This window comes from Podarcis filfolensis (genome assembly GCF_964270895.1).
Source record: "Podarcis filfolensis genome assembly, chromosome: 15".
Classification (NCBI taxonomy): domain Eukaryota; kingdom Metazoa; phylum Chordata; class Lepidosauria; order Squamata; family Lacertidae; genus Podarcis; species Podarcis filfolensis.
In genome coordinates this window covers 12,489,480-12,506,663 of record NC_139618.1, presented here as the reverse complement: position 1 = coordinate 12,506,663, position 17,184 = coordinate 12,489,480, and positions in this window count along the sequence as shown.

Here is a 17,184-nt window from a genome sequence, read left to right as displayed (position 1 = left end):
GATGCCACTTTAAGCAGCCATGCCTTCCTGCAAAGAATTCTGGGAGCTGTGGTTCATCATGGGTCCTGAGAGTTGTGTGAGGAGACCCCTGTTCCCCTCAGAAAGCTACAATTCCCAGAGTTCCCTGTGAAGAGGGATTGATTGTTAAACCACTCTGGCAACTGCAGCTCAGTCGCGGCTCCTGCCTGAATGCCTGGAGTTCTGTTGGCATTCAGCATAGACAACCTTGAGCTAGATCGATGCTTTGATTTGGAATAAAGCAGCGTCTCCTCTTCCTAGTGCCAGTTTGTGGGGTGCAATGATAGCATGTGAAGGCTGGGCCGGGGGGCGAGGGGAAGGCCGTACGAAAAGGAGGAGGGCCGGGAAGGGAATACAGCGAGGGGGTGGAGATGAGGAACTTGACAAGAAGCAAACAGGTTTTCCAGAGTTGTGGTTTGGTAGTTGGCTGATCTGCCTGGTGCTTAAAAATGATTAAAGCCTCACTTCCCTCAACGCCCATTCGCTAGCAGGCAGGTAACTCAAGGCCAAATGAGCTCCAACTTCTCTGTCTCCGACGGGAGCCAGACAGGTTTTTTCAGGTTCTCTGGCGTCACTGCAGACTATGCCATGAGATAAGGTGGCATTTATGTCTGCGGGGTTAGTGGGAGCGTGGGGGAAGGCAGGGGGCCAATAACTCTGCAGCCTTGGAGATACGATGGATATGAACGGTACATTTTGTCTAGGGTGGTTTCTCAATAGGCTACCAAGCACTAATCCGGAGTTAATTCATTATCACACGCTCACACTCAAACACAAGCATATATGAAGAATGCATGCATGCAGGTCTATCGATGACTTTGCTCTGTCTCCACCAGTGGCGTAGCGTGGGGGGTGCAGGGGGGGCCGGCCGCACCGGGCCAACATCTGGGGTTAGGGCAAATCCACGGGTTAGGGGGCGCAAATCCACGGGTTAGGGGGCGCAAATCCACGGGTTAGGGGGCGCAAATTACTTGCCTTGCCCCGGGTGCTGACAACCCACGCTACGCCACTGGTCTCCACAGCTGGAGGCAGCAGTGCTTCTGAATACCAGTTGTTGGAAACCACAGAAGGGGAGAGGGCTCTTGTGCTTGGATCCTGCTTGCAAGGTTTCCCAAGGCATCTGGCTGGTCACTGTGAGACGAGGATGCTGGACTAGGTGGGCCATTGGCCTGATCCAGCAAACTCTTCTTCTGTTCTTATTCCTGCCTCAGGAGTCCTCAGAACCACAGGTGGTCTCTTGTTCCCAGAGACTTTCCCCCCCGAGTGAAGACTTTACTGAAAATGTTTGGTTACCTTCTTTCATCACATTTGTTTTGTTTTATTTTGTGGCTTTCCCCCAGAAGTAGTTTGTAAGTTACACTTTTATTTTTTAAAAAAGTTGGGTTTGTCTCCTCTTTTTTAGAGTCCGCTTTCGATAGCAAAAGACTGCTCACCTCCCTGAATCAGAACCTGAAAGTCCAGGTGTTGGGGCTTGCAAAATCTAATGGGCAGCTCCCAACTTAAGGAGAATCCTGCAGGATCAGACCAAGGGTCTAGCCAGCCAAGCATCCTGTTCCCAATGGCTAGCCTGATATTTTCAGGAAGTCCATGAGCAAGTCCTACCCATATTCCAACCATTGATATTCAAAGATATCAGGTGAAGTGGGTGAGTGTGGAGGTTACATCTTAACTACCACGGTCCCTTGAGAGATCCACGAAACCATGTCTATGCTTCTCAGGGACTGGCTGGACAAAGAGGAATGCTGGGAGGCACCAGCAGGGAAACCCCCGAGGGTACCCCCCCAGAGGAGGAAGTCTCAGAGCCAAGGGATTGGTGGTGGGACACTGAGGAGAGATCAGAGGGAGAAGATTGGGAGGAGGGGCTGGATGCTGAAGGGGCAGCAGGGCTTAGTGAGCAGGATGAGCAGGGACAGACTCTGAGGCTGAAGCAGAGGGGAGGCTCCAAAGGCTGCTGAAGAACCCAGGGAATCTCCCTCTCCTGCTGAGACAAGCTCCTCTCCCCCCAGTCCCCAAGAACGCAGGGAATAATGAGGAGGGCAGAGGAGAAACCAGCGGTGTGCAGGTGCAGTTTGAGACTGCTGGGAAACATCTGGAAGAGGAGGAGCCTGAAAAAGTGTGGAAGGCTGTGACCTTCATTCCTGGGGCAAGACCTGATGGGAAGTGTTGCTGTGTTGTATTCCATTTCCTTGAACAGAGTTAACTTCACTGTCGACGGAGCCCTGCATCTTTCGCACTGACCTGCGTTGACTCCAGCCCTGAAGATGCTGCTAGTGGCTGTCTTTGGTGATAATGGCGTTCCCCTCGATGCATACCAAGAGAGCCAGGCTTGGTGTTACCCCATCCATGGAAGAGCAACACAAGAGCACTTTCACCCCGCCTGGGACTCTGCATCAGGATTGCATCTCGGGCAATCTTAATTAAATATCAAAGGCGAGCAACGAGAATTGGTTATAGCTTCTGAGAAGAGTTAACTGGAGGGGGAGATCTCATCTTTCACTATTCACACCTTGTGTTTTGTGTAAGCCTCCGCTTAATTGCTGGTGCATAATTACAGAGACGTCGTTGGCATTTGCCCGATGGAAAAAATGATCACAGCTTGGCAGGATTTTGCAACCATCCTGGGACTGGTTGGTCTTCCACAGCCACCGAACAACAGCTTATTGCTCAAGGTGGATTTTATTTATTGGCTGATTTGCTATGCTTCATAACCCGCTTTTCAGCCAAGTTTGGATCCCAGAGCAGCTTCCAGTTCAAAGTCACAAAAAGTCGTAATTTGTGAAAGCGATGTTTGCATAGCAAAGTATTCTGGGCCCTGGCAATTGGTGAAACAGTCTAGGTTCCAGTATGTTGGCCATGTGTCCTACATTACAGAGGGCAGCTCTTTATTTGAAGTGTCAAAGGAGAACTTCTATCTGAAGTTGGGTTGCCAGGTCAGGAGCATCCCAGCCTCTGAGATTTCAGGGCCCAAACCTGAGACCCAGGGATGGTCCCTGGTGATTCTTCTTCTGCACTCCCATCACTGAGACCCGGAGATGGAGGTTAATTGGGAGACGGGAGGAGAGAGCAGTTCTATGCAATAATATACAGCTAGCTCCTTCTGGGCTGAAGGCTGCAAGCTGCATGCATAGCCTTCTTAATTTTTTAAGGCAGTTTTGTCAAGGTGGGAATTCTGAGGTGAACCAGGCAATCCTAGAGCCTTCAGGTCAGCCCTGGAGGTCTGGCAACCCTAATCCAAAGGGCTGTCCAGTCCAAGTCAGGTTTCAAGATAAAGAACCATCAAAAGAGATAGCAAGAGACACCTTGAAGCCCATCCACACTTAGCATGTGAACTGTAGGCTCACAGTCTTCCCTGCAGTGTGAAGGGGGAAAAGGCCATAGGTCAGTGGTAGAGCTTCTTGCACGCAGAAGGCCTCAGGTTCAATCCCCAATGGTATATCCGGGAGACATTCCCTGTCTGGAGCATTGCAGGGGGTTGGACTGGATGACCCTTGGGGTCCCTTCCAATTCTGTGAAGCCCAGGTGAGGGGTTCTCCCAGCCTCACCTGGAGATGATGTTGGGGGTTGGACTTGAGACCTTCTGCTTCCAAAGAAGACCTTCTGCCACTGAGCTACGACCGCCTCTAGATCTGTCACTGCATTAAAAGCAAAGAATTTCATCAAAACAACGAAGCAAAAACCCCTGGAAGGATAACATTAACACAGGAGGGAGAGGGGTGCTTTTAAAAAAATAAAAATGCACTCATTCCTACACACCAGTTCAGAAGCGGCAGGCCCCACCTGCGTGGCGCAGGCTACCCTACAGCTACATTGGGGGTGTACCCCCCTGATTCTGCTTCTCGAAGGCCTCTTGGATGATTAGGGTCAGGAAAACCAGCCGGAGCAAAGTCCTTTCCCTGGGACTCCTCTGGCAGCCCTTCCCTCCCTGAGGTTCGTCTCGCGCTGATCAAGTTTGCACAGGCTCAGTAATTCCCCCTAAATTTTTACAAGCTTATTCATGTTTGCTGTCAAATGCATTAGTTACTTTTCTCCGGGCGATTCCAAGAGACAAACTATTAATTACGGCACTAAATGTCTCTTCTTGAGAGACATATTTCAAAACATTTTCGACAATTACACGGCAGTGTCGGTAAACCAGGGAGCAGCCACTCTCCAATCCAACAATTTTCAAATTGAAGAAGGAAAGGGGGTGGGAAGGAAAAAAACACCAGTGAGCTATTTCCCCAAAGGCTGGAATTTCACCAGGGCGCCATTGCTTAAGTGGGGTTCACCCCTTTCCTCCCAAATACCAGAACACAAGAAGCTGCCTTATACAGAGTCAGACCATTGGTCCACCTGGCCCAAGGTTGTCCACACTGACTAGCTGCAGCTCTCCAGGGTTTTAGGCACGGAATATTTCTCAGTCCCATCTGGAGGTGCTGGGAATTGAATCTGGCATCTTCTGCATGCAAAACAGTTGCTCTTCCCCTGAGCTGCAGCCTGTCCCCTGTAGCTACCAGGTCTAATAACTTCATTTATTACACTGGGGTCACATGGAGAGAAACTCATTTAGAGGGAAACTGTTAAATCTGGCATCCTGCACGTTCTCGGTCCCAGACGGACTTACAGCTAAAAGGTAAAGGTAAAGGGACCCCTGACCATTAGGTCCAGTTGTGACCGACTCTGCGGTTGCGGCGCTCATCTCGCTTTATTGGCCAAGGGAGCCAGCGTACAGCTTCCAGGTCATGTGGCCAGCAGGACTAAGCCGCTTCTGGCGAACAAACGCCGTTTACCTTCCCGCCAGAGCGGTACCTATTTATCTACTTGCACTTTGACGTGCTTTCGAACTGCTAGGTTGGCAGGAGGGACTTACAGCTGCTCTTCCAAAATTTTAAACTAGACCTAGTGATTGCAATGATGCAATTAACACAAAGCATTGCGGGGAGGGGACGACGACTAAATGAGCCTGCGGTCCCTTCCAGCTCTGCAGTTCTGTGATTCTATGTCTAGTTTGGATCTAAGATAGGCTTAAATAAATTCCCTGCAGACAGACTTCCTGCACTAGCTGAAGATTCTAAACAGTCTTCAAGGGCAGTCTCACAAAGGATGCATTGCAGTAATCAAAGCAGGAGGTAACCGGACTACTGGAAGAGGATACTGATTGAGAACGCGAATGTGTGAACCAGCCCCCCCCCCAGGGGTTCAGTAATCAGATGAATCAACATCATGGATTACTTAGCAGAGGCCCTGATGTCGGCAGCCTCGCTCTCTCTGAAAGCTCTTTCCTATGTGATTTCCATTACGGTGAACAAATTCTATGCCATCTATAATTTCTTGGCACCACACTCTTTTCCACCCCACATACATGCACCTCTTTGTTCGAGGTCATTAATAAATACATTACAAGTGAACTGTTCCCATGGTGGGCCCCTTGGGGGCGCTGTTGCAAGATGGACACTGGCACCTGGATGAATAAGTAAAGAGCGTTCACAGCAGAACACGAAGTTCCCATTTTGCAAAATCAATAATGCACATACCTTTAAAAGCTTCGGATCTGGGCTCTCTGTGGGACACATCCATTTAGGGGCACCTCACAAGTCTGGTCTCTGAGAGCTGGCGCTCTGTGTTCCTGCACATCCCCCCAACATTTTGCAGGGGAAAGCAGGGACACTTGCATACCTGAAACATCCCCAATCACACATCAACTGATCTGTGCTGATCCCTCCTGTGTTGCTAAAAAAAAAAAAAAGGTTAAAGATTCTCCCCTTCTTGCGAGCTTCTACATTCACTTCCTTTGCAATAACCTGTCCCTACTGATTTAAAAATTGAGAGCAAGCTTGTTCTTTAGGTTAAAACATTTACTTCTTTTAAAAACACCCAAACTAATAATAATGCTCCTATTTTTGCATCCTGAACAACAAGAGATTCCAAGAGTGCCTGTGCTTATATCAGGGCTTTGGTTTCCTTAGAATGAAGGTTGGTGGAGACCGTGGTGCCCTTAGGATGGATGGTTTCACTGACACATATTTACAACTTGAGCATAGGATAGAAGGGGCTTGAATCATCACCATTCTGATAGATTTTGTGTTCCATCGTGTTCCAGGGAAGCCCCAGGCTCACAGCTCTTGGGTTTCAGGGACTGGGCAGAGAAGAAATTGTGGAGGCCGCCTCCCAAGCCTGACCCTTCCAGAGAAGAGGAAGACAGTTCAGAATTACAACAGGTGTTGCTCAGAGGCAGATGAGGGGGAAAGTTGGGAAATAATGGGAGAGAAGGAGGAGGAAGAGGAAGCAGCGGGGGGGGGAGCCACAGCTGCTGGACACAATGTCTTTAGAAAGCATTCCAGATCCCCCTCTCCCAGAACCTGGCAAGCCTTGAAAGTAGGAGAGCAAAGAGCTCAAAGGCAGAGGGCACTTATCAGCCCATGTAGAGGAGGTGGCGAAGATGACGAATGAGGAAATGGGAGAGACGGGAGTGGAGATTCACTCGAGACAACAACATTACCCAAGAGGCTGGGTTCTATAGCCTCTCTCTGTAAATAATGAATAAAAAGCGGACAGTATGGACATTCCTTGTCTTTGTACGTTCCTGGGCAACTGGCTGTGAGAGTTGCTGCCAGCAGCCTGACATTGGGTCTGGCACTGAGCAAGACCAGCCTCTGTGTCTCCAGCATCAGCCAAAACTCATGTAAAAGGTAAAGGGACCCCTGACCATTAGGTCCAGTCGTGGCCGACTCTGGGGTTGCGGCGCTCATCTTGCTTTATTGGCCAAGGGAGCCAACGTACAGCTTCTGGGTCATGTGGCCAGCATGACGAAGCCGCTTCTGGCGAACCAGAGCAGCGCACGGAAACACCGTTTACCTTCCCGTCGGAGCAGTACCTATTTATATACTTGCTTTCGAACTGCTAGGTTGGCAGGAGCAGGGGCCGAGCAACGGGAGCTCACCCTGTCACGGGGATTCGAACCGCCGACCTTCTGATCAGCAAGTCCTAGACTCTGTGGTTTAACCCACAGCGCCACCCACATCTCTTAAGACTCATGTACAGCACCATATTTTCTGTTTTTCTTCATCCTAGATGAAGCGGCATCCAGCCAGGTGAAGCGGGAAGAGAGAAAAAGTCCCATCTCTTTGCTTCTGTGGTTAAGAGAGCTCACTCGTTCTTTGGGAAACCTGCAAGCAAGACTCAAGCAACAAGAGCAAGAGCACTCTCACCTCCTGAGGTTTCCAGCAACTGGTACCCAGAGTATAGACATCATGGCTAGGAGACCAGCCACGGACTGCCTTTGGGTAGACCAGGTACTTCTCCTTTGGAGAAGAGACTTGGAGCCACGGGGTGGGGTGGGGGGAGTGCTTGTCCCTCACTCCCACCTGCCCTGCTCTGCCATGACAGAGGAACACCAGCCAGAGCCCTTGATATTGATCTCAGCATTTGGACAGGTTCATCGGGGAGAAGTCCATTCTGAAAGCACCCAGTCCTTACGCACTGTGCGGTGCAATCCTGTGAACATCTACTGGGCAGGAAGTCTCACTGTGGTTCCATAGAGTGTGTCGGAGAACGGCACTGCAAAAGGGTGCATCTCCGTCAGTTTACAGGAGGGACACTCCTAAAACATATTGCCAGGAACTTTCATTAGGCGAAATTGTGCTATTCCAGCAAAGAGATGATGGTGATGATGATGATGATGATGATTTATTTATTTATTTATTTATACCCTGCCCTCCCCAGACAAGACCAGGCTCAGGGCGGCTAACACCAGATATAAAACAATTGATTGAAATACAACTTTAAAAAGAAGATTAAAATACAACATTAAAATGCTGCCTCATTTCAGCAGAAACACAAAGACTTTTTTGGGGATGAAAACGTCAAGTCTTCACCAAGGCTAACTATCCAGCCTGGTCCTACGTGGGCCAGAAAAAAGCCAGGGAAGTCCCCAAGTAGGAGTTCCACCACAGAAGGAAAAAGGAAAAAGGAAAAAAAAGAAAGAGGGGGAGGAGATAAAGTTAATTCCAAGCCAAAAGCCAGGCTGAACAACTCTGTCTTACAGGCCCTGGGGAAAGAAATCAGATCCTGCAGGGCCCTGGTCTCATGAGGCAGAGCGTTCCACCAGTGTTGAAATGAACATGTGCATGAACAGGCCCAAACTGCCCCTGGTATCAGCTGGACAGCTCAGTTGGTTAGAGCGCAGTGCTGATAACGCCAAGGTTGCAGGTTCGATCCCCGTAAGAGACAGCTGAATATTCCTGCATTTCAGGGGGTTGGACTAGATGATCCTCAGGGTCCCTTCCAACTCTGTGATTCTATTCTATTTTATTCTGTAAGGACGTTTGGACTGTATGCTTGCACTAGCGACTAAAGAGATCAACAGAGGGTGCCAAATACATGCTCTTCTGGACCGAGGAGGTAGAGGGGTGTTTGTGTGTGCCCAGGCTAGTGGAAGTACAGTCAGAACCTATGGGACGCATGACCTCATTATGAACATGCCAACTAGCTCTTTCCTGAAAGGTCAAATGCCCCAGAGCCGCTGTCACCTAAAGGTCAGGGACTACTTGTCAAATCATCTAAAGAAATTAAATGGTCCGTGATGAAGATGACAGCGATATTCCAGCAGAAGATCATTATTGAATACAAAAACCCCTCCGGATGGGCAATTTAATGGGATTTGAGAGGGAGGCATTTCCAGTATGTACATCGCAGCTGGTTAATTTCAAGAGAGGAACTATTTAATCATTTCCTCTCTTCAGCATTCCAGATGCTCGACAGGAGACAACGGTTGTGTGGTCCTTATGCAAAGGACTGGGCAGACTTTACATATGGAGGAAGACCATCAGGTATGGTGTTCTTGTCCCTGGCGCAGAAGATATCATTGTGAGCTTGGTCAGGGTGTCAGTCTACATGATGTCTGAGTCCCTTCTAATTCCTGGGGTCCTGGACCCAGAAATGTCTGATGGAGGATTCAATTGTTGAGCTAGTGAGGCAAGTTTCTCTGTGTGATAATGGCCATAGTTGCCACCTAAGTACCATCATTAGTGTAGCAGAAGAAGTTGCCCTGTGCCAGAGGGCAAATGGGTGGGTATTATTATTATTACAGTCATGCCTCGGGTTACAGACACTTCAGGTTGCACGATTTCGGGTTGTGCACTGCACCGAACCTGGAAGTACCGGAACGAGTTACCTCCGGGTTTTGGCACTTGCGCAGAAGCGCCGAATTGCAACCTGCGCATGCGCAGACGTGTGGGTGGCGGGTTGTGAATGCTGTAGGTTGCGAACGTGCCTTCCGCACTGATCACGTTCCCAACCTGAGCGTCCACTATATTATTATTATTTCATATACTTTGGCCACCTCATGAGAAGAGAAGACTCCCTGGAAAAGACCCTGATGTTGGGAAAGATTGAGGGCACAAGGAGAAAGGGACGACAGAGGACGAGATGGTTGGACAGTGTTCTCGAAGCTACCAGCATGAGTTTGACCAAACTGCAGGAGGCAGTGGAAGACAGGAGTGCCTGGCATGCTCTGGTCCATGGGGTCACGAAGAGTCGGACATGATTAAACGGCTAAACAACAACAACAACCTATACCTCCAGGACTCAGGGCGATTACAACATAAAATCACAATATAAAAACACAAAATACCTCATAATATTTTTTTTTTTAAAAAAACCACTCAATAACCCTACCCCCACCACATTTAAAAAGAGTATTGGATGCCAATGAGCCAAAGGCCTGGTTAAAGAGGAAAGGCGTATAATGAAGGCACCAGCCAAACCTCCCTGGAAAGAGCGTTCCACAAACAGAGAGCCACTGCAGAAAAGGCCCGTTCTTGTGTTGTCGTCAACCGGACCTCTCATGGAGGAAGCAGATAAGGAAGAAGACCTCAGAAGATGATCTCAGGGTAGGTTCATATGGAAAGAGGCGTTCCTTGAGTTATTGTGGACCTGAGCCATTTAAGGCTTTATAGGTCAAAACCAGCACTTTGAATTGGGCCCAGAAACTGATTGGTAGCCAGTGGTCGGACCAGGTTCAGTGTAATATGCTCAAACCGTCTTGCCCTGGTGAGCAACCTGGCTGCTGAATTCTGCACTAGCTGAAGTTTCTGAACTGTCTTCAGAGGCAGCAGGCAGAAGCTGGGAGAGAGACGTGCTTGATTTCTGCTAGAAACCAAGGCTGCGACCAATGCAGAAGCAGGGCCCTCTGGGGTGTTGATGCTGTGAGCTCCTCCATCCTAGGCTCAGGTTGTATATATGTGTAAATAAAGCATATATCCCAAGACACGGCAGTCTCTGCTGTGCCTCTTTTCGAGGAAACTGAACCCTATGTAAACTCCAGGGACCCTGGAATATCTCACCGCTCAGATTTGGGGTAGTGTGTAACAATATCTAGCCCTAAATACCTTGAACCAAGACATGATAAAGGGAAGTTTTTATCAAGGTCAAGACACAACGCGTTTAACTAGCTACTCTGAGAAGGACATGGTGAGGACAACAAATCTGGCCAATCTGATATCTCGCCAGTGGTCCATCTTGCTGAGATTACGACTCTTGGCCCGTAAACATTACTGGAACCGGGTGAAACCAGAAATAGCTCTTGCAAAACCAATTCTGGCACAATTCAAGAGAAAATAATTTGAGGACTGGTGATTTATGCTGATGATTTAGAAATCAGAGCTTGCCGGAAGCTTTGCATCAAAAGCGACTGTTTCAGCTAAGAGGCCAATTTTTAAGATTTATCCAACAGTTTCCTGAAAGCCAAAGGTCTTGTGTAGTCGATGGGGTGGGGTAGGCTAACCCTAGCCCCACCCAAACTATAGGAAGCATAACTGGTTGCCAGGGACAAGTTCTACTCTTTTACCTAATGTCATATTAATGTGAGGGCTGATAACAATCGTCCATTGTATGGTATTAATTTGTAGATTTCTTCCTTTTCTTTGCAAAGTTTTTGTTTTATAGTATTGTGTGTGCTGCATGGACTTCACTGTATTACTTGGAAAACTTCAATAAAACTTCTATTTTTTATTTTTAAAAAGAGTGAAGACTACAGTAGTACCTCGGGACCTCGGGTTACAGACGCTTCAGGTTACAGACTCCGCTAACCCAGAAATAGAACCTCGGGTTAAGAACTTTGCTTCAGGATGAGAACAGAAATCATGTGGCCGTGTGGTGGCAGCAGCAGGAGGCCCCATTAGCTAAAGTGGTGCTTCAGGTTAAGAACAGTTTCAGGTTAAGAACGGACCTCCAGAACGAATTAAGTTCTTAACCCAAATTACCACTGTACAGCTGTAGGACTCTAACAGGAAACTGAAGACATCAACCACAGAAGCTGTCTTTTTTCATGTCTGGGAAAGTTTTCCCAAAATCAAATTCTTCCCACTGTCTCATTGACCCACCGTTAACCCAGGTCCAAGCCTTATTTGCGTGGCACTCAGCCACGGCATTCTAGTCTAGCCATGCCAAAAGAAGATTAGCCACACCTACAGAAATGCCTTGGCTGTAAATCACACGGAGATGGCTTAAGCTGGAAACTGAGATCTTGCCAGTTTCCTGCAAAAACTCAAACAGTGTATCTTTAGATGTGTGTCACGGATTCTGGGCGCAATGGCTAGGTGCAAAGCTTAAACAGCTCGATTGAGAACGTTCTGATGTACGCAGGGCCGGATTTAGGTTTGATGAGGCCCTAAGCTACTGAAGGTAATGGGGCCCTTTATATGTCTAGCTGTCCTTTGTCAACAACAAATTGTCGCTGTTTTTGTGTGTTGAATATATGCTATATGGTAATTTATGGACCTAAAAGGTATCTAAAGCCATTTGCATACAACAAAATAAGTATTTTATCAAAGTAATTGTCGAACTGAAATACAATTAAGAAGAAGTATATTAATAGTGAATTTTTTTTGGTGGGGGGGGCCAAGAGAGTGGGGCCCTAAACTATAGCTTGTTTAGCTTATACGTGAATCCAGCACTGGATATACTTGACCCTTAAGTTCTTACAAGAGGGATCACCAACAAAACATTGCAGTGTATCCTCACACCCTAATGGGAGAGTTCTTGCCAGCCATACCCTCCTCTAATATGCCATTCCATTGTTCCCCAGTTTTCTGCTCTTGTTTCCCAACAGACAAGTCCATGGTTGCTGAGAATGCTGTTACTGCTGCCTCATTTCGGGTGGTAATTTCCACCCAGCCTTCTTAGTAGTGGTGGTTGGGGGTTTGACGAGTGGGAAAGATGATGATGATTTTAAACCTCAGAGTTTCTTCTTTCTCAGTGGCCACACTTTGACAACACTCCTGTTTGCATCCCGACACAATAAAGCAGGTTTAGCCCACAACTACTGTGAGCCCCCTTGTCGTAGCGAAGGGGCTTGAATAACTCAGAGAAGCTATGAGCTTTGCCCTGCAGGGCCGCCCAAGACGGACAGGTCATAGCCGAGAGTTTAGACTAAATGTGATCCACCTGGAGAAGGAACTGGCAAACCACTCCAGTATTTGACCAAGAAAACTCCATGGGCATAAAAAAGGAGAAGCGTTGAGGAGAAAGTGAAAGTTTCCAAGGCGTGCTTTGGTTCATGGGGTCACGGAGAGTCAAACACGACTAAGACAACTAAACAACAACAACAACAACTGTGAACCCCACCAGCCACTCTTATTTGTTTTCTCTTTTTATAGAAAAGGAAATTTGGGGGTTGAACTAAGGCTGTGTGCACACTAATCGTAATACAAAAAACCGAGTTGTTCTCAACCCAGAATCCTTGCTGTTCATCCTCAACAAACTGCTTTCGATCTAGAGAGACAGTGCGGCACAGTGGTTAGAGTGTGGACTAGGGCCATGAAGCCCAGTGGGTGTGACCTTGGGGGGCAGTCACTGCTTCTCAGCCTAGCCTACCTCACAGGGTTGTTGTGGGGACTAAATGAGGGGGGGGAGAACCATGTGTGCCACCATGAGCTCCTGGGAGGAAAAAGTAGGATATAAATGCAATTAAGGAATAAATAGTTTGACTCTAGATCATCCACAAGGTTGGGTATGGTTACTTGATTCACATTTGAAGATCGTGAATGGTGAGTGGTGATTGTAAGGAAGGTTTATTAAAAAGCTCATTAAAAGCGAGAAGAGCGTGGGTAAAGTTATCACGCTTGCACAGAAACCTATCTCCTCTTTGCATGCAATAGCTTGCAAGCAGCCTTCACTACCAATCTTTTGATATGTTTCCCACCCCAAACATCTTGCTGGCGTTCTCCATGAGCTCGTAACTCTGCTCAGCTAACTGTCTGTGTGCTGTGCCTTGCGTTGGTATTACACAGCAAAATTACAGAAGACCTTTTCTTCTTTCCTTGTTTGAAAAACGCAGTTCCTCACCAGGGCTGTCAGCTATTGGGAGCTTGCACTGCCAACAGCAGAGAAGATAGGAAATATGCATTTATTATGTGGAGGACGCTATCCCATCCTGCAGTTTCTAGCAATCGGTATTCAGAAGCAATTTGTTGTTGTTTAGTCGTTTAGTCGTGTCCGACTCTTCGTGACCCCATGGACCAGAGCACGCCAGGCACTCCTGTCTTCCACTGCCTCCTGCAGTTTGGTCAAACTCATGCTGGTAGCTTCGAGAACACTGTCCAACCATCTCGTCCTCTGTCATCCCCTTCTCCTTGCGCCCTCCGTCTTTCCCAACATCAGGGTCTTTTCCAGGGAGTCTTCTCTTCTCATGAGGTGGCCAAAGTATTGGAGTCTCAGCTTCAGGATCTGTCCTTCCAGTGAGCACTCAGGGCTGATTTCCTTCAGAATGGATAGGTTTGATCTTCTTGCAGTCCATGGGACTCGCAAGAGTCTCCTCCAGCACCAGAATTCAAAAGCATCAATTCTTTGGCGATCAGTCTTCTTTATGGTCCAGCTCTCACTTCCATACATCACTACTGGGAAAACCATAGCTTTAACTACACGGACCTTTGTTGGCAAGGTGATGTCTCTGCTTTTTAACTGTGCGAGTGAGCTCCATAGTTTAGCCATGTGCTGTGTGTGAATAGGTGCCTTTTTTAATAATATTTTTTTATTAATTTTCCAATTTTTTGACAATATTATCACATCGTATCACCTTTTACAAATTTTCAGTTGTGTGTGAATAAGTACTTTATTTTCTCTGTTCTGAATCTTCCAACACTCATTTTCATTGGATGTTACGAGAGTGGGAGAAAAAACTTTTCTCTGTCTACTTATAAGTAGGCAGCTTCCTATGTTCCAACCTCTGTGTGTATGTTTTTTGGGCTGTTTGTTTTTTCAAAGTTAAGACATACTTGGAAGGTGGGGGGGCACATCTGAGTTAATAGATTGTTTTCCCATCCCCAAGTTCCAATTGTATAAGTCGACCATCCATTCCTCCATCCAATACACACAGAAAGAGAGAACAAAATCCAGGAGGCTGCAGTATATTTTATTTCATTATCTTAATGCAGGAAAGCTTTGAAATGTATACTCTCTCCATCTATTCAGCTGGTTTTAAGAAGAAAAAAGGTGGACCAAGCAAATGATACCAAACTTGAGAAGTTAATTAAATTATCCTATTAAACAGAGGCAGGATATGGGGCAACAGAGGCCAAAGAAAATAGGGGGTGAACAAGACCCTCTCAATTTCTGCACTGCAGCATACTTTCCATGTCAGCGTTTTGTTAAGGAAACTGCTCTCTCTGCTCCCCTGCTCCCTAGAAATATTACTTCAGGTCACTTTGTTTCACACTGTCTTCACCCTGTCTTCACTCTGTCCAGGTCACTCTGTCTTCACTTTGTTTGACTCTGTCTTCATTTTGTTTCACTCTGTTTTCACTGTGTTCAGGTCAGTCTTTTTCAGCATTTCATTACTGCTCTCTCTGCTTCCGCCTCCCCAAAAATATCACTCCGGGACCCTCTGGAAGGCTCTAAAGCAGAGATGGGAGAGCGGCATACCTCCAAATGTCATTGGACTTCCACCTTTGCTGGCTGTGGCTGATGGAAGGCACCACTTTGGTTTCCCTTGGGCTACACCCTAAATGGACAAAAAGCCATTACGGTGCTGTCTATTTTCTTCTCAATCTCTTGCCTAATAATTGCCTATGCATTTTCTGCTTGCATTGATTTCTTAGGGGGAGAGCTGAGCATATGGGAGGTGCCGTCTGGATGGGCTGTCTCCTACCTAAAGTAGTCTTGATGCCAAAAAAATCTTTGTAAGTACCGCAAGGACGTGATGAAAAGGAATGTGGTGTTGCGAAGGCAGGAGACAAAGTCCTTTTAGGCTAATGAGTCTGCTTGTGTTGAGGGTTCATGTCAGCCCCACCTCTGTCCTTAGTCTGCTCTCCTCCTTGCCTGTCTGCTAATGTCTCCTTGCATTTATTAATAACATTTGCTTTGATGGTTTCTAAACACTTGACGATTGGTTCCAGATGTGCAATGCTTTGATTGCAAAAAGTGTTTCTCTCTGGAAACTTCCTCTTTCATTTTAATTGGAGCATTTGCCTTTTTGCTGCGCTTTAAAAAAAATATCAAAATCTTTGTAAGACAATGTACCCTCTTCCGATTCAAGTTTTGTTTATTCTCCATGGAGCATTGTTTAACCTTTGGAATGAATTAGTCCGTTCATTCATCCATTGGTCCCCTTGCATTTGGTATCATTTTGGATGATGCAGTTTATCCACTGCAGAGGAGAGAGGGGCACTTAACACCTTGGCCTCAATTCAGTTAAAGTTGAATAGGACAAATTCAGGGAGGTGGGAAGGATATCCACACCTTTAGTTTATATGGATATGTAGATCCTGTTGTTGAACTCTTGTTTTGTGACAACCCAATGAGTAGATACGGATAAATAAATCTGAACGTGAGGCGAATCAGGAAGTATTCTTCTTTTGCAGGTAGAACAATGAGATATGGACTAAGGCAGGGCTTCCCAATGGGAGCAGTAGCGCCCCCTGGGGGTGGGATTACCTACAGGGGCAATAAGAGGTAAGGGGGCAATAGGGGGCTGTTGGAAATGTAACTATCAGGCTTTGAAAAGCTGGCATCACAGGATCGAGTTCGTAAATTTTGTTGAATTCATTAAACTCAATAGTTTTAACAGGGTTTTGAATAAATGTGCAATGAATTGCTATTGTCTCCAATGTTGTTGTCCTCCTTAGTGGGTTGTAGAAACCACTGTTCTGAATAAAGCTGTTTATAGGGTTGGGGAAGGGGGCGCTGGGGATGAGTTTATGGAACAAAGGGGGGGGTCCAAAAAAGTTTGGGAACCACTGAAGCATCTGAAACAGCACAGAATTCTGAGTATTTGGGTGGACCAAGGTGACTGATTCCAAAGCCTGTCCGGTGAACCTTTCAGTTAGCCAGTTAAACCTAGGCATCTTATACAGTGGAACCTCAGGTTACATATGCTTCCGGTTACATACGCTTCAGGTTACAGACTCCGCAAGCCCAGAAATAGTACCTCAGGTTAAGAACTTTACTTCAGGATGAGAACAGAAATCGTGCTCCGATGGTGTGGCGGCAGCAGGAGGCCCCATTAGCTAAAGTGGTGCTTCAGGTTAAGAACGGTTTCAGGTTAAGAATGGACCTCCGGAACGAATTAAGTACTTAACCCGAGGTACCACTGTAATGTTTCACATTCCAAAGAAAGCAGTTTGCAGGCTGCAACTGAATGACAGCCCACCCCTGTTCGTACTGTTATGGTAAGGTCTGATGTCAGCATCTCGATTATTGGTACTTCATTATTTCCCGCCACCACCCAGCCAGTGTTTATGATAGCGATGTAGCAGTGTTTATGCACGCCCACTCCTGCAAAAGGTTGGCTCCCTGCAACCTTAAAGGCAGAGGGGTGTATGTGCATATGTTTCAAAAATCACTGCCGAGCAATCTGAGGCCGGGGTGGTTGAGACGGTGGCCCCCAGATCTTACGGGACTCTAGGGCCACATTCATATTTAAAGCACTATGATTCCATTCAAAGCACTATGGTAGTGCTTTAAACAGACATGGCTAACCCCAAAGCATTATGGGAGCTGTAGTTTGTTAAGGATGCCGAGAGTTGTTAGGATGCCCCTATTCCCTGCACAGAACTACACTTCTCAGAGGGGACTTCAGCAAGTGAACTTTGTCATTGCTGAAATCCTCTCTTCTGTCCAGCTATTAAAGTTTCAGAAGCCCTCTCCTCTCTTTCCATCTGGCCACTCTGAGAATGAGCACTTTCACCAGAT